Genomic DNA, 19,010 nt, shown 5'->3' with positions numbered 1-19,010 from the left:
ACTTTAGAAGTTCATCCAGATTTCAAATTCCATGTATATCATACAGAAAATTGAAAAGGTAAGTGATTTATATTAAATTCTGTGCTAAGGGAATCCATGTTAGAGTGATTGCCTAGCATGCACCAGACCTTTGGTTCCATCCCCAGCACTGCAAAACCAAAATTATTATGCCAAAAAATTTATATAAAATACAAGGAAAATGCTGTAGTATTTTATTTTTAAATATGTTTTTCCAAATGTATTAAGGAATAGAATTGGATTCATTGTGATTTCTTTTTTTTTGGGGGGGGGGGTTCCGGTGGTGGGGCCTGAACTCTGGGCCTGGGTGCTGTCCCTCAGCTCTTCAGCTCAAGGCTAGCGCTCTACCATTTGAGCCACAGCGCCACTTCCAGCTTTTTTCTTTTTGCTTATGTGGTGCTGAGGAATCGAACCCAGGGCCTCAGGCATGCAAGTCAAGTGCTCTACCACTGAGCCACCTTCCCAGCCCAGGATTCATTGTGATTTCTATAAAAATACTTGGAGCTTTAGTATATCTATCTATATCTATCTCTATATTGGTATACATATATCCATATCAGTGTTTTGAACTTGTGTTCTTCTTAGGCCAGTGCTCTAGCACTTTAGCCACACATCTAGTCTTTTGTGCTTTTTTGGTTTTTGTTGTTGTTTTTTTTTTTTTTTTTGTTTTTTTTTTGGGTCCAGTCGTGGGGCCTGAACTCTGGGCCTGGGCCTGAGCTCTTCAGCTCAAGGCTAGCGCTCTACCACTTGAGCCACAGCGCCACTTCCGGCTTTTTTGTTTTTGCTTATGTGGTGCTGAGGAATCGAACTCAGGGCCTCAGGCCTGCAAGGCAAGCGCTCTACCACTGAGCCACCTTCCCAGCCCTTTGTTGTTATTTTTTCACATAGTGTCTCCCTTTTTTCTCCAGGGCTGGCCTAAAACACCTATTTACACCCACCTATCTACAACTCCATATAAAATAGAATAATAGACTACCATGCCAAGACTTTTATATTTATTTATTTATTTTGGCAATAGTGGGTTTTAAGCACAGGATCTTGATCTTACTAGACAAGAGCTCTACCACTTGAACCATTCCTTCAGCCCTTTAACCAACAATTTTTTTTTGGGGGGTGGTCCGGTAATGTGGCCTGAACTCTGGGCCTGGGCACTGTCCCTCAGCTCTTCAGCTCAAGGCTAGCGCTCTACCATTTGAGCCACAGCGTCACTTCCGGCTTTTTTCTTTTTGCTTATGTGGTGCTGAGGAATCGAACCCAGGGCCTCAGGCATGCAAGGCAAGCACTCTACAACTGAGCCACCTTCCCAGCCCCTAACCAACAATTTTTAAATGCTAATGTTACTAGCATAAAGTATAATAGATGAGATTTCACTTCATGGTTTATCAAATACTCCATATATACAATCTAGAGTGATACTTTAAGAAAAATGCATTGCTGGGCACCAGTGGCTTATGCCTGTAATCCTAGCTACTCAGGAGGCTGAGATCTGAGGATTGTGCTTTGAAGCCAACATAGGCATAAAAGTCCATGAGACGTTTAGGACGTGGTACTGTGATTCAAGAGCACTAGCATTGAGCAAAAGAAGCTCAGGAACAGTGCCAAGATCCTGAGTTTAAGCCTCAGTATTAACAGGAGAAAGAAAGGAAGAAAGGAAAGAAAGAAGAGAAAGAAAGAAAGGAAAGAAAGAAAGAAAGGAGAACAAAGGAAGGAAGGAAGGAGAAAGGCAAGAAAAAGAGGGAGGAAGGAAAAAAGGAGGAGAAAGGATAGGGATGTGGCTTAGTGGTAGAGTGCTTGCTTAGCATGCATGGATCCCTGGGTTCGATTCCTCAGTACCACATAAACAGAAAAATCTGTAAATGGCTCTGTGGCTCAAGTGTAGAGTGCTAGCCTTGAGCAAAAGAAGCTCAGGGACTGTGCTCAGGCCCTGAGTTCAAGCCCCAGGACTGGCAGAAGAAGAAAAAGGAGAAGAAGGAAGAAAGGTTAATTCTGGCTTATCATTTCAGAGTTGTCAGTTCATGGTCACTTGGCTCTGTTCCTTCAGGCCTATGCAGCCATTGTATATCAGGGTGGGAGCAAATGGTACAGGAGGTTTGCTCATCTCGTGGCAGCTAGGAAGTTAAGAAGAGAAAGTGGAAGGGGCTGAAATCCCGACCTTCCCTTCAAGGGCAAGCCACCAGTGACCTAACATCCTTCCATTAGGCCCCACCTCTTCAAGGGTCCACTACCTCCCAGTTAGCACTACCTGGAGACTAAGCCTTTAACACTCTAGAACAGGTATTCCTGAAAGGCTGGCTGCTGTGTGTGAAGCTCTAGAAGGAAGCATCAGAGCTGAGTGCTTGCCCTGATTCTTTTTAGGAATACTAAACTTACTTGACTATGAGTATGGGCCAGATGGCAACCATTCAAGGCAGAGGCTGTTCACTACTGGGCAGGGTCCTGGAAACTGCTGAGGGGCCAGAGATCTTTACTGAGATCACAGAGGTGTGACGGAGGGCTGAGAAGCCAGGTGGAAGGTTTCTTTGGAGACTAATCATGATAGAATATTTTGATGTCTTATTTCTAAGGTTATGGGAATATTCTAAAACTAGATTTTGCTGATGGTTCCCCAAATGTATAAACATGTAACTCTGTACTTAAAGCAGGTGATGTTTGTGGTGTACAAATTATACTTAGTAATCAGAGTGGTGAACACTTGTACTCCCAGCTTATTGGGAGGCTAAAGCCAAGAAGGAAGGGAGGAAGGGAGGGAGGGAGAGAGGGTAGAAAAGCTAACATTACAAAGAGATAGGCATCTAAATATTGTCACATAGTCATCCTAATAAATCCCAGCTGGTTTTAAAGCTGGTTTTCCCATTAGTGGTATAGGACATAGGACTGGCTAGGAAGCTGTCTGGTTTGGATTTTCTCACCAATAAAATGGATAGTTGATTATTTCTTCGAAGCTATCCAGATGAATGCTTTCCTTATCAAAAACTTCCTTACTGGGGCTGGGAAGATGGCTCAGTGGTAGAGCGCTTGCCTTGCATGAATGAGGCCCTGGGTTTCGATTCCTCAGCACTACATAAGCAAAAAGAAAAAAGCTGGAAGTGGCGCTGTGGTTCAAGTGGTAGAGCGCTAGCCTTGAGCTGAAGAGCTGAGGGACAGCGCCCAGGCCCAGAGTTCAGGCCCCATGACTGGACCCCCCCCAAAAAAAAAAAACTTCCTTACTGTGTCATCTTAAGTCACATCCCTTCTTTTCCCCTCCCATACTCATTGTTTGCGCATGGGTCATGTCACATCTCATTCCTTACTATGGTGTTAGGTTTCTCATGGTTGTGTTTGTGCTGAACATACAGAGACATTTTGCTTGTCAATCACAGAATTTACATTTTATTACCTATTACAGTCAAAAGATGATTTAAAGAATGTAGCAGGATGTGTGTAGATTGTACACAAATATTACACCATTTTATATAAGGGATCTGAGTACTGATGGATGGGATTTTGTATGAGGTCCTCAAACCAAGCAACCCCTGCACATACTAAGGGTCAACTGAAATGAGTGAGTCATGCTGACACACCCAAACCTACTGATGCCAACATCAGTAAAGTGAGAGAACTATTCTGTGCCTCCCGAGAAGAGGGCAATAGGAAGTAACATAGGAACTGCTCTCACTAAAATAACCAAGATTTTTTTTTTGTCATAGGGCTTGAACTCTGGGCTTGGGCACTGTCCCTGGGCTCTTTAGCTCAAAGTGAGCACTCTACCGATTGAGCCACTGCATCACTTCTGGTTTTCTAGTGGTTTATTGGAGATAAGAGTCTCATGGGCTTTCCTGCCAGGGGTTGGCTTTGAACCATGATCCTCAGATCTCAGCCTCCTGAGTAGCTAGGATTATAGACGTGAGCCACTAGCACCGGGCAGAAATACAGTTTTTAGATGCAGTATAGCTATCATGTAAAATGGAAAGCAGCACTCTTTCCAGAAGGAAGCTTCATGACTTTGGAACAAGTAAAGATTTCTTAAATAGAACACAGAAAGGACTAACAATAGGAGGAAAAACAAATTGGAATTGCATTATAATTAAGAAATCTGTTTATAAAAATATCAAGATTAAGCACTGGTGGCTCACGCCTGTAACCCTAGCTACTCAGGAGGTTGAGCTCTGAGGATTGCAGTTCAAAGCCAGCTTGGGCAGGAACGTCTGTGAGACTCTTATCTCCAATTAACCCATCAGAAAACCAGAAGCAGTGCTGTGGCTCAAGTGATAGAATGCTTACCTTGAACTGAAGAGCTCAGGGACAGTACCCAAGCCCAGAGTTCAAGCCCCACAACTGACCCAAATTTTTTTTTTAAATATATATCAATATATCAAGATTGGGTGTCAGTAGCTTATCCCTATTATCCTAGCTCCTGGGAAGCTGAGATCTGAGGAGCAAAGTTCAAAGCCACCCTGGGCAGGAAAGTCTGTGACTCTTCCCCCCCAACCACCGCCACCCTGGGGCTTGAACTCCTCAGGGCCTGGGCACTGTCCCTGAGCCTCTGTGCTCAAGGTTAGCTCTCTACCACTTGAGCCACAACACCACTTTCAGCTTTTTCTGTTTGTGTGGTACTGAGGAATTGAACCCAGGGCCTCGTGCATGCTAGACAAACACTCTACTGCTTAGCTACATTCCTAGTCCAGTTGGTGACTCTTATCTACAATTAACCACCAAAGAGCCAGACATGGAGCTATTGCTCAAGAGGTAGAGCACAAGCATAGAGAAAAACAAAACAAAAAACAACACCTCAAGGACAGCACCTAAGTTCTGAGTTCAAACCCCAGGACTGGCATGGAAAAAAAAAAAACTAAAACAAACTCCCCCCCTTCCCCAAGGTAGCTACTTAGGCAGGAGGCTGAAATCTGAGTAACATGGTTTGAAGCCAGCCAAGGCAGGAAAGTTCATGATACTATTATCTCCAATTAACCTCCTAAAAGCTAGAAGTAGATCTGTAGCTTAGGGACAGTAGCCAGCTTCTGAATTCAAACCCCAAGACCAGGAAAACAAACAAACAACCAAGACTAAGAGAGTAAAAGGTAAGCAAGGCATCATGATATACACCTGTAATCCCAGCACTTAAGAGGCTAAGGCAAGCCGGGCGCTGGTGGCTCACGCCTGTAATCCTAGCTACTCAGGAGGCTAAGATCTGAGGATCGCGGTTCAAAGCCAGCCCGGGCAGGAGAGACTGTGAGATTCCTATCTCCAATAAACCACCAGAAAACCAGAAGTGGCGCTGTAGCTCAAGTGGTAGAGCGCTTGCCTTGAGGCTGAAGAGCTGAGGGACAGTGCCCAGGCCCAGAGTTCAAGCCCCAAGACCGACAAAAAAAAAAAAGAGGCTAAGGCAGAAGGATTAAGTTCCTATATGTTGGGGAGAAAAGAGGAAGTGGAGAAAGATGAAGGAAAACTGTAAAAATACAAGATATTTTACGCATATATAAAAAATAAAGATATACCTATAGACTATATAAAGAAGTTCTAGCCAGGTGTGGTGGCTCATGCCTATAATCTTAGCTACTGAGGAGGATGAGATCTGAGGATGGCGGTTCAAAGCCAGCCCAGGAAGGAAAGGCCATGAGTCTCTTATCCAGAAAACTGGAAGTGGTGCTGTGGCTCAAGTGCTCTTTCTCTTGCTATACATTGCAGAATATCAAACAGCTCTTCAAAATCCTAAAAAGAATTTTTTTCTTTTGGTTTCAGTAATTGTGCATGCTATTAATGGTATAGCATACCAAGAGGCACAAACTATATAAAATATTTTTGTCTAAATTAAATAGTCCTGTGCTGGGTGCTGGTGGTTCACACCTATAATCCCAATAGAGATCTGATGACATTCTCACAGTTGTTTTCCAAAATTCTTGTCTTCTGGTTGGTTCACTGATCATCAGTGAAAATCCACACATGCCATATCCACAGACAGGATGCAGAATTTAGCAAAATCAGTAAAGTATCATCACTATTGCTTTTGTTTTTCTTTTTGCTGTGGTCTTCCTCTCTGGAGGCTGGATTAAGTGAACATGTTTTCAGTAGCTTCCTTTGTGGCAAGCTGAGATGCTCTTGATAGCATGATTTTCACCTGCAGGTAGGTTGTGAATCTGACTGTGAGCTGATTGAAGTCTCCTTCGTTTTGATTCAATCCTTGGGTATTGCAAGGGAATTTTTATTTTATTAAATTACATAGTTCTCATACTTGTCATGTCATGGTCAGACACCATTGCTTGGTAGCAGGAGATAGCTACATTCCAGCTCAGTCTCACTCTGTCAGTGATGCAGCTCAACTATCTTAAGGCAGTAAAATGTGTGGCATATAAAATATGCTTTCAGTATCTCAACATCAAGAGTGCCAGACTTAGGAAAGGAAACCAAGACAGGTAAAATTACTCACCAAAGCTGTTTTGTAAAATGATACCTATATCCATGATTACATTCTAAATTTGCTGCCAACTTATTGTACAAAATGTTTTTCTTTTTTTGCATTATCTATTTTTTTAATTGTATTTTATTTTATTTGAGAACATACTGTACAGAGGGGCTACAATTACATGGGCAGGATAATGCATACATTTCTTACCAAGCATTGCAGCCTCCTCCTTTGTTTACCCTTCACTTCCCTTCCCCGCCTCCCCCCTCCCCCCACCCAATTATACCCCCCTCCCCCCACCCAATTATACCCCCCTTCCCCCCCACACACGGACATTGTAAAGCTGGTTTTGACATGACATTTTGTACTTCTCATTGTTGCAACAGGTCCACCTGAATCCTTAAACGACTTGTTTGTCCCCATCTCCTCCACATGTTATTGTACAAAATGTTTTGCCATGTTGCAAATATATGGAAACATTTAGATTTGATTGGGCTCACTTTAGGGGACATTGCATATAATCCACTGTCTTTTTATTGATGACATTTAGGTTTTGTTCATGCTTAAAGGGAATTTGATTGTATTTTGAAAAGCTTTAGGAAGTTCAAAAAGATATTGTCAAAGGGTAGGCAACATATTTTTTAAAAGACTAGTAAACAAAATCAAATAGACACATCTGTGCTGCTTGATAACACATGAATCTCTCTCTATTAAACATGTCATAGAGGCCCAATAACTTATTAATTCACTTGGCAGAATTAAGTCACAACACCTGATGAGGAACACGCACTGTAGGCACATAGTCTTGTAAAAACAGCATATATTAAGATGCTGAGTTACGTGTCATTCAGAGGATGTGTAATTCTAAGAAATGTGGTCTGCTTGGCACAGGCCAAAATTTTCTTAATAGAGACCCAGAAACACAACAAATCAAAGAAAGGTTGGACAAATGGGATTGCATGAAACAGCACAGCTTCTTCGTGGCAAAGGACATAGCTACAAGATCAATAGAAAGCCCACAGATTGGATCCACAGCTAAGATATGGAACAAACCCAGATGCCCCTCAGTAGATGAATGGATCATGAAAATGTGTTATAGCCGGGCGCTGGTGGCTCACGCCTGTAATCCTAGCTACTCAGGAGGCTGAGATCTGAGGATTGCGGTTCAAAGCCAGCCCGGGCAGGAGAGACCGTGAGACTCCTATCTCCAATAAACCACCAGAAAACCGGAAGTGGCGCTGTAGCTCAAGTGGTAGAGTGCTCACCTTGAGCTGAAGAGCTGAGGGACAGCGCCCAGGCCCAGAGTTCAAGCCCCACGACCGACAAAAAACAAAAAAACAAAAAAAAGAAAATGTGTTATGTACACACACACACACACACACACACACACACACTGGAATTCTATGTCTCTATCAGAAAGAATGACATTGCCCCATTTGTTAGGAAATGGAAAAACTTGGAAAAAGTTGTATGAAGTGAAGTAAGCCAGGCCCAAAGAAACATAGGTCCCATGGTTTCCCTTATCTACAATAACTAGTATATGTCTAGGACAAGCAGAAAAGGCCAAAGCTATATACATATGACCATATAATGATGTTAAGCAAAATGAAACCCAAGATAGGGACACAAGTGGTGTTTTCTTTCTTGTTATTGTTTTTAATGTATTTTTTTTTGGGGGGGGGGGAGGTCCGGTCGTGGGGCCTGAACTCTGGGCCTGGGCGCTGTCCCTCAGCTCTTCAGCTCAAGGCTAGTGCTCTACCACTTGAGCCACAACGCCACTTCCGGCTTTTTTCTTTTTGCTTATGTGGTGCTGAGGAATCAAACCCAGGGCCTCATGCATGCAAGGCAAGCGCTCTACCACTGAGCCACCTTCCCAGCCCTGTTTTTAATGTATTTATAATGTACTATGTGATTTTTTTTTGTTTCTTTGTATGTTTTCCCCTCATGGTATATAACCCCTGTTCACTGTATTTGATTCTGGTGCCCTGCATCTTGTATATATACTTTTCTATTTGGGGAGGGGAAGGGAAATAACAAAATGCTTAAATAGGGATACAGGTTGACCCATTGTAACAATGAGATGTACAAGACACTATGTTGAAAAGGAAGGGAAGAGGATGGTAGGGGAAAAACAAAGGATGAGGCAACAATGCTGGATAGGCTCAATGCAGCTTGATCCGGTTTAATCTGGTTTGATCCGGCTCAATCTGGTTCAATATGGCACAATCCATCTAGATCTGGCTCAGTGTGGCTCGATCCAGTTCAATCCCCCTGAATCTGGCTCTATCTGGTTTCATTCGGTTTGATCCGGTTCAATCCGGTTCGATCTGGCTCAATCCAGCTGAATCCAGATGGATCTGGTTCAAGCTGGGTCAATCCGAATCTGTCCTGTTTGATCCTGTTCAGTGTGGATTGAGCCAGCTAGATCCGGTTCAGTCAGGCTTGATCCAGTTCCATCTGCTCAATCCAGATCTATCTGGTTCGATCTGGCTCAATCCAGATCAATTTGGGTCAATCCAGTTCCATCAGGCTCGATCCAGTTGGATCGAGGCTCAATCTGGTTCGATCCAGTTCAATCTGGCACAATCTGTCTTGATCCAGTTGGTTCCAGCTCAATTCGGTTCAATCCAGATCGACCCGGTTCAGTACGGTTTGATCTGATTCGCTCAGGTTCAATCCGGCTTAATCCGGCTCAATCTGGTTCAATCAGGCTCTGTTTGGTTCAATCCGGATCTATCCTTTAGGTCTGGCTTGATCCGGTTCGATCTGGCTCAATCCGGTTCGATCTAGCTCTACTGGAATAACTCGAACTCTTACACCCTGCTAGCAAAGGTGTAAATTGGTACAACTGTAGGAAACTTTTTGCCAGCAACTTGTAAATCTGAATGTAGACATTCCTAGGAAGAAGCCATTTTACTTCTGGATATTTAGACAAAGCACACATAAATGGAGTGCCAAGCCAAGCATTGATGGCTCATGCCTCTCATCCTAATTACTTACAAGGCTGAGATCTTAGGACTGAGGTTTGAACCCAGCCTAGGCAAGAAAGTTTGTGAGACTCTATCTCCAATTAACTCCAAGAGTTAAAGCATACATGTAACTTAGAAATGTGGCTCACATGGTAGAGCTCCTGTCTAGTAGCAGGTGTGAGGACCCAATTTATTTATTTATTTTTTCTTCCTCCCTCCCTCCCTCCCTTCCTTCCTTCCTTCCTTCTTTTTTCTGTCAGTTGTGGGGCTTGATCTCTGGGCCTGGGCACTGTCCCTCAGCTCTTCAGCTCAAGGATAGCACGCTACCACTTGAGCCACAGCGCCACTTCCCGCAACTTCAACCTCAAGAAAAAAATCACTTTTTTGTTGACTTGGACTTCTTAATATTTAAACCACATCATTTATTATTAAGCCATATCTTGGTTGCTTTATTATTTTTGTGTGTGTATTGGTCCTAGAGCTTGAACTCAGGGCCTGGGTACTAGCCCTGAGTTTTGCTCAGAGACACTTGAGCCACACCTCCTCTTTTTTTCTTTTTGGCGGTTAATTGGAGAAAGATAGAGTCATATGGATTTTTCTTGCCTGGGGTTGTCTTCAAACTTCTATCCTGAAATCTCAGACTCCTGAGTAGCTGAGGTGGGCCACCAGTGTTCGATTTGGTTGCTTTATTTAAATAGAGGACTTAAAACATTTTTATTGGACTACATTAATTATACAAAATAATAGTCTGACATATATTTATGTAATGTTCTTTAATCCCACTTCCCTCTTGAATATTTTTAAATACTCTTGGTAGAACCGTATTGGGAATAGGAGCAGGAGGGCTCACAGAACAGGCATAACGCTGGGGAAAATGTGCTTGGAAAAAAAGACTTGGACCCCAGCAGAAACCTCCGGATACAGCTGCTACCGATATGCATGTACTCTCACGTCTTTCTGTCATTGGCTTTAATGCAAAATTCCAATCAGGAATATCTGATTGGCTGCCAGCTCAGGAAAAAAGCTTGAACCTTGGCATTCTTCATTCTTCATTCTTCTTGGCTGAGTCCTACCAAGTGTCCCCAAAACGAGGAAGAACATAGAGTTCAGACCTTAAATAGTTATATTTTTTTTTTCCTGCGGGGGTGGGGGGAAGCTACCATCTTCTACCATGATGAAATGATTCCCATAGTAAATTATTTATTTATTTATTTATTTATTTATTTATTTATTTATTTATTTATTGTTGGTCGTGAGGCCTGAACTCTGGGCCTGGGCACTGTCCCTCAGCTCTTCAGCTCAAGGCTAGCTCTACCACTTGAGCCACAGCGCCACTTCCGGCTTTTTTTCTTTTTGCTAATGTGGTACTGAGGAATTGAACCCAGGGCCTCAGGCATGCAAGGCAAGTGCTCTACCACTGAGACACCTTCCCAGCCCTGCTTTTGTCATTTTCTGAATAAAGATCAACATTTATACTCAGGTGAGCCTGGATCAAAATCCTTCTATTTACACCTCCTTCCTGCCTGTAATGACAGGTGCATGAAGCACACCTAACATTTTATTGGTTGAGATAGGTGTCTTATAAATTTTTTTGCCCAGATTGGTCTAAACCATCAATCCTTCCAGTCTCCGCCTTGCAAGTTAACTAGGATTTACAGCATGCTCCAGCTACCATGGCCAGCTCTGTGATGGCTTCTGGCACACGCATTCTAAGCATCCAAAGCCTTGCCTTCAACTAGCTCTCTGTTCTAAGAGATAAGCAGTTATTTAATATTCCAGGACCCTTGGCTTTCAGACTCACATTTGTAAAAGAAAAATAGAACATGAGCTGTTGGCTCATGTATGCAATTTTAGCTACTAAGGAGGCTGAGATCTGAGGAGTAAGGTTCAAAATGAGTCAGGGAAGAAAAGTGCAACAAATTTTTCTTGGTGATCTCCAATCTGCAAAAAAAAAAGCAGAAAGTGGTGGTATGGCTCAAGTGGTAGACTGCCCTGCTTGAATGGAAAAGCTAAGGGAAAGCATAAAACCTTAAATTGAAATACCAATGTGCATGTACTATTTTTGGTCCAAGCTACATCTTGTAATCAAAATAGAACTTTCTCCTTTTCCGAAGGGTTTGTCTAAAGATCTACCCTTTAAATTATTTCGAGTCATGGTTCCCTATTGAAAGCACTGGAAATCAAATGGAACTGGTTATGTAAAAAGGAAAAAACAATTGACAATTCTTAGAAGGCTGTGGAGGACTTCTTGGCTGTGTTCCTATAGCCTGGTAATCAGCAGGTAGGGAAGAAGTCTCTTTGGGCTACTGAAGTACTTTTATCTAAATTTAAGATGACAGGGCATGGTCCAAATCTAGGATGAAGATTTTTATGCTGAACAGCTCAAATATTCTACAAATATCCACATTTTTAACTTCTCCTAGATTTCAAGATTTTTTCAATTCAGTTTTGGAATTACTCTGCACGATATAATATTGCTGTCAAGTATTTTGTTCCTTCTCAATATTTATATCTTCTCTTTTAAATGTTACAGTTGGAACAGAACTGAGAAATGTTAAATTTGTAAGTATTCTGATGGTTATTTTGTGTGTAGTACAGGATCTTGCCCTTGCTAGGCAAGCACTGATTCTCATTTTTGGGAAAATACAAACTTTCTTCTGTGGTACTATCAATTTATCCTAGTGTTTCTCATTTCCTTGTTTCATATAGTACTGAGGATTGAACTCAGGGTCTTGCACATTCTCTACCAAGTGAGGTATACCCCCAGTAATCTTAAAATCAGGTACTCTCATATTTTCTTATTCCTAAATAGTGCTAAAGTGTATTCTTAAGTATATTAGATTAAAATAAAGAATAGGGCTGGGAAGGTGGCTCAGTGGTAGAGTGCTTGCCTTGCATGCATGAGGCCTTGGATTCATTTCCTCAGTGCCACATAAGCAGAAAAAGCCAAAAGTGGTTCTGTGGCTCTAGTGGTAGAGCGCTAGCCTTGAGCTAAAAAACTGAAGGATAGTGCTCAGGCCCAGAGTTCAGGCCCCACGACCAACAAAATACATAAACAAATATTTTATCAAGTTGACTTTAAACTTCTATTGTGATTATACATGAGTAAGACATAAAACTTAAGATCTGGGCTGGGAAGGTGGCTCAGTGGTAGAGTGCTTGCCTTGCATACATGAGGCCCTGGGTTCAATTCCTCAGTACCATGTAAGCAGAAAAAGCTGGAAGTGTTGCTGTGGCTCAAGTGGTAGAGCACTAGCCTTGAGCTGAAGAGCTGAGAGACAGCCCTCAGGTCCAGAGTTCAGGCCCCACGACTGACAAAACAAAAAACAAAACACAAAAACTTAAGACCATAGAATATATATGATATTATCTTTGCATATTAATGTTTAATGTTTATTGACTATTTACCATATATATGGCACTGTGCTATGCGCTAAAGGACGTAAGATAAACACTTCATAAAATAGTCCCATTAACATCTCATCCACAATTCCTGGTTACAAACTTCATCTTTAGAAGATAATATACAAGGTGACATTGTCAAAAAAAAAACGTACTCTTCATCTGACTTACATAACTGTAACCCTGTCCCACTATAACAATTTTAAGAAATTAAAAAAGATATTATATATACATATATGTATATATAACATATATATTATATATATGACAAAGTGCTATTGGAAAATCATGAAAACAGTTGTGTTTAAAACAAAACTTTAGATCATAGTTCTACTTGTTTGTAAGCTTTGGCTTGTTAGGACTCTACTATAACCATTCCATCCGTCATGTAGCTATGAACCTCGCTTGAGGAAGAGGTTTTCACTAGAGAATGGTACTCTATTCAGTGTTGCAAAAAGAACCACTATGTTGTGGAAGCAAGATGCTTGAATACTATCTATTTTGAAGAAAGTAAAAATAATGTTCTGCATTATTAGTTTTATGAAACTCACTTGATGCAGCTTTAAAAAAAAAAAACAAAAAGTGTGAGCCTGGTCTGGTAGTAAACACCTGCAATCCCAGAACTCAGTTGGCTGAGACAGGATGATTTGGATTCAAACCAGTCAGGTTCCAGGCCAGCCTGGGCCACAAAACTCTCAACAAAGCAAGCATTTGGAAGTAAAGGTGAGGTTCATTTGGTAGAACGCCAGCATTAAGTGAAGAAGCTAAGCAAGAGCATGAAATCCTGAGTTCAAGCCCCAGTACTGGCCCCCAAATAAGGAAATTAAAAAACAAGCATGATTGATGGGAAAACCAAAAGAAATTCACTTTTCTACTTATGAAAATACTTTCACAAAAGGGCCAATAGGAATATTGTATTATATTAAAACTGTTTTTTTGGGGGGAGGGGCGTTGGTGGTTGTGGGGCTTGGGCACTGTCCCTGCGCTCTTCATCTCAAGGTTAATGCTCTACCATTTGAGCCACAGCACCTCTTCAAGTTTTCAAGTGGTTAATTGGAAGTAAGTCTCATGGGCATTCCTACTGGGGCTGACTTTGAACCACAATCCTCATATCTCAGCCTCCTGAGTAGCTAGGATTACAGGCATGAGCCACCACTGCCCAGCTTGTTTCTCTATTTTTGTTTCCAGGTTTTTGTTTCCAATTTGGTTCTATGACATGACCTGCTACTGCAGAAAGCCTTGCTAATATGTATCTATGTACCTAATTCACTATCTGGCCTGGCTACTCACCTTTATTTGGAAGTATGTGACCAAAACATTTACTTGGCTAAAGATGTGGCTCAAATGGTAGTGTCTGCCTAGCAAGCACAAGAACCTGAGTTCAATCCCTGATAGCACAGAAACATTTTATTTATTTACTTATTTATTTTTATTATCTTAAAGTAGTTGAACAAAGGGTTTCATATGAACATGTTAGTTTGTGTACAATGAGAAGCGTGGTCAGTGTCACCACATTTTTGTTTCAATTATTTCAATATTTTATTGAAAAGGATTTCCTTTTCTGGGTGTAGTTTCCCAGAATCTAAGCACTTTGCTTATTCTAGTTAACCTGAACTGCCATCTGGATCTAGAATCTCAGTAAACATTAATTTGTAGTCTTGGACTATCAAAAATTCTTAATCTTGAGCTGGGAACAGCTCACCCCTGTAATCCTATGTACTCAGGTGACTGAGATCTGAGGACCAAGGTTTAAAGCCAAGCAGGGAAGTCCATAACACTCAAGTCTCCATTTAACCACCAGAAGTGGAGGTACAGCTCAAGTGGTACAAGGTTAGCCTTTAGGGGACAGTGCCCAGGCCCTGATTAAAAGCCCCAATTCAAATGGGAATATATTGTGGGATATGAATGGTCAAAGTATGATAAGCTAAAGAAGTGAATGCTTTCAAATACAGTGGAATGAAATTATAGAAAGATAAAAATTAGCTGGGTACCAGGGGCTCATGCCTGTAATTCTAATTACTCAAGAGGCTGAGATCTGAGGATCACAGTTAGAGAAGCCAGCCCAGGCAAAAAAGTACACCAGACTCTTATCTCCAATTAACCACCAGAAAACCAGAAGTGGCACTGTGGCTCAAAGCAGTAGAGTGCTAGCCTTGAGCAAAAAAGGTAAAAATTGTTTTTGGTGACCTGAAGAAAGTGTACTTTCCAATTCGAAATTATATTCAGGACAGAAACTTAACTGTTTTCAAGAGCCAAAATGGCATTACACTGATTCAAAAGAAAAATACAGGTGACAAATCTGCATTAAAATCCAACATGCCCACAGTTAAAACACTAGTTTAAAATTTTTCTTTTAAAAAAAAAAAAAAAAGAATCTGAGCCAGTTGGTATGCAGAGCAGGCAGGATTAACCACAAACTACTTTTATGATATATAAAAAAGAAGCTATAATGAAATGACTTTAATCAATTAAGTCAACAAATGTGAATTTTTATCTTAATCTGTCATCTTAGATACAAAAGGTTCGGAGCTGGAGTAAGCTCAGTGGTAGAGCTGATGCTTAGCATAAGCAATGGCCTGCATCTAAACAAAACTCCAGAAAACTAATTTGTAGAATAAACTGATGACTAACACCATGAAATTTATGGCCAAGCAACTTCAAAGTTTTCACAACTTAAAAAACTTGAAGGGCCAGGGTGTGGCTCAAGTGGTAGAGAATCTGTCTAGAAGTACAGGGCCTAGTTCAAACCCTAGTACTACAAATAAAACAACATAAAAAAAAAATCCACCAAAACTTGAGAGTAAGGGAACCAAGCTAGGGAACACGGAGAAAGTAAATTATTTCACAGGACATTAAAATTGGTTTTCTTGAGTTGGAGATGTGGCTCAAAGAGTAGAGTGCCTACTTAGTGTGAGGCCCCTAATTCAAATCCTAGGACCAACAAATAAATGAACTAGGGTTTTCTAGGGATTAGGGATGTAGCTCAGTGATAAAGTGCTTATCTTGCATGTGTGAGGCCTTAGGTTCAATCTCTAGCACCTAGGGAAAAACCAAATATTGCTCTTCTGTTCTCAGCTTAGAGATACATGAAGTCATGTATGTATTTAATTCAAGGTAAATTCTTAAATTAGTACATGACTTTCAGGTTGACCTGACATTAAAATTATACTAGCACAAAATGATAGAATACAATTTCTCCTTTATATTATCCGTTAACAAACAGATAAAAATGAAGGGAAAAGGGTTCCTCTATGTATTTCAGGAAACCAAAAAGTACAAAGCTAGGTAGGCATCAGTGGCCCAAAACTGTAATTCTGGCTACCCAGATGGCTGAAAATAAAGGTTTAAAGTCTGCCTTAGCAGACAAATCCGAGTCTACATCTCCAAATAAACAGCAAATAGCTGAAATTGAAAGCCTGGTTCAAGTGGTCGAGTGCTGGCTGTAAGCAGAAAAAGCTGAACTAAAGAGACCCTGAACTTAAGTCTAAGCAGCTGTTAAAATTTAAAAGTAAAAAATAAAATTAAAAAACCTACAGGGATGAGAAAGTGTCTCAGTGGTAGAGTGCTTGCCTAGCATGCACAAAGCCCTGGGTTTGATTCCTCAGCACCACATAAGCAGAAAAAACTGAAAGTGGTGCTGTGGCTCAAGTGGTAGAACGCTAGCCTTGAGCTGAAGAGTTGGGCAGAGCCCTGGCCCAGAGTTCAGGCCCAACTGACAGACAAAAACTACAAAGACTGTAAATCTAGGTTTAGTATTGGAGTGAAATATTTAATGTCTAATCTTAAGGGCTCTCCTTCTCTTTAGGTAATTCTACTAACCTGATAATTATAATGGATTTAATCAATGTCTAAAAACAATCTCATTCACTAGAAAACAAGGGGCTTTGGCTCTCTCCTATAATCCTAGCTGAGATCTGAGGATCACAGTTCAAAGCCAGCCTAGGCAGGATAGTTCATGAGGCTTATCTCAAATAATCCACCAGGAAACCGGAAGTGGCGTTGTGGCTCAAGTGGTAAGAGTTCTTGCCTTGAACTGAAGAGCACAGAGACAGCTCCCAGGCCCAGAGTTCAAGCCCCACAACCGACCAAAAAAAAAAAAAAAAAGAAGAAAACAAGGTAGTATTGGGTGCATGGAAGCTAGTTCCTAGGGCCTGAAACTGAGAGGAATCTGCACAACCCTAGGCTTACTCAGATGCATGTTTTTAAAGTTTCCTTTCTTGGGGCTGGGAAGGTGGCTCAGTGGTAGAGCGCTTGCCTTGCATGCCTGAGGCCCTGGGTTCGATTCCTCAGCACCACATAAGCAAAAAAGAAAAAAGCCGGAAGTGGCGCTGTGGCTCAAGTGGTAGGGCGCTAGCCTTGAGCTGAAGAGCTAAGGGACAGCGCCCAGGCCCAGAGTTCAGTCCCCAAGACCGGACCCAAAAAAATAAAATAAAAATTAAAGTTTCCTTTCTTCTGTCCTTGTAGCCATCTATACAATCTAAACATCAACCCATTCTTTTTAACATTCTCATTACTTTGGCACCATACCAATTTCTAACATTTGCTATTGCTATTAAAGTGTTTTACTGGGCTGGGAATGTGGCTTTAGCGATAAGAGTGCTTGCCTTGCATGCATGAAGCCCTGGGTTCAATTCCTCAGTACCACATCCACAGAAAAGCTGGAAGCGGCCCTGTGGTAGTGCTAGCCTTGAGCAAAACAAGTTCAGGGACAGTGCCCAGGCCCTGAGTTCAAACCCCAGGACTGACCATGATAAAAAAATTGGGAGAGTCAGGTGTGACTGCCTCATCCTACCTACTCAGGAGGCTGAGATCTGAGAACTAGTTTGAAACCAGCCCAAGCAATTAAATCCATGAAATGCTTACCTCTTAAGTGTGGCTTAGGTAGTACAGTAGTAAGCCTTGAGCCCAACAAAAGCTTCAGAAGGCCCTGAGTGTGAAAAAGATACAGCAGTGGAGCTCACTGGACACTGATGAAAGTGAACTATACAATTCGTGTGTAGAGATGGGATGGAAGGACTAGGAGAGAGTAAGGGAACAGAGGATACTGTTTGAAAGGAAATGTACTCACTCCCTGACTCATGTAATTGTAATCCCTCTGTACATTACCTCTATAACAAAGTAAATTAATAAAAATTTTTCAGAAAAATGTTAAGTTGGAAAAAAAAAGGCCCTGAGTTCCTGCAGATAAACTGTTGATGGTAAAACACTGCCCTATTCATGTAAAATTTCCTAATACTACAGATGTGCAGCAGAGGGCCAGGGTCTTGATTAAGGTCACACAGCTAATCAGCACAAGATCTAGACTTTCTAATTTCTAGGCTGGTGCTCTACTGTACCAAAAATAGTTCCAGGCTAATTTCTTTTTAATTTTCAGTTTAAAAAACTTAAGAACAAAAAACCCCTTAGGTACAATCTAAAGAGTTTTGTCTAATTAATACAAACAATAAAAAGCACAGATATGACTGGCTCAGTATTTATATATTGCAAATAAGAGAACACATACAAATCAATAGTATCATTTAAGTACCAGACCTTAAGAGCTTGATTAAAGTCAACCAGATTTCAGCTTGGCAATGCTGGACACATTAAAGCTTCATTTAATTTGTATAAAATTTCCTCTATTGGAGTAGTAGGAATTACTTGAATTAAACACTTCATTTTTTTCTTGAGGCAAGGTCTTGCTATGGAGCTGGGCCTGACTTGAAACTGATTATCCTACTGCCTATACTGGAATTACAGATGTGAACCACACTTGGCTTAAGCCTTTCAATCTTTAACAATAATTCTTACATTGTTTCTCAGAGTATCTACACTTTGCTATTAAACTTAGCAAAAAAGAAACTAAGATGGCAAATCCACACAGAGCAAGATGTCTACAGGCGTTCTCTAAGAAATAAGCTAAATTCACTGCATATAATAAACTTTATTCCTTAGTATCAACAAGCATCTTCACAAGTAAGACAGTTACTAACTATATAGGGAAAAAAATTCTAACACATAACCTAGATAGTACAAAAATGAAATATTAAACAAGGCATTTATTTCTTTGTTAAAAAAATAAGTTGAACAAAAAGCGGTGGTAGTATGTTCTGTGGAGAAGAAATATTGAGGATATTTACATATAATCTAAACAGTAAGTGAGCTGGCTTTTTGCCTATTCTCTGTTCTATCACTTGGTGTGCCTACAGACTGAAGCAACAACTTCCTGCCAATGAACTAAATCCCTTGCCACAGAATAATCT

This window comes from Dipodomys merriami, unplaced genomic scaffold (assembly GCF_024711535.1).
Source record: "Dipodomys merriami isolate MVZ:Mamm:240054 unplaced genomic scaffold, mDipMer1.0.p SCAF_291, whole genome shotgun sequence".
Taxonomy (NCBI): domain Eukaryota; kingdom Metazoa; phylum Chordata; class Mammalia; order Rodentia; family Heteromyidae; genus Dipodomys; species Dipodomys merriami.
This window is presented reverse-complemented; position numbering follows the sequence as displayed.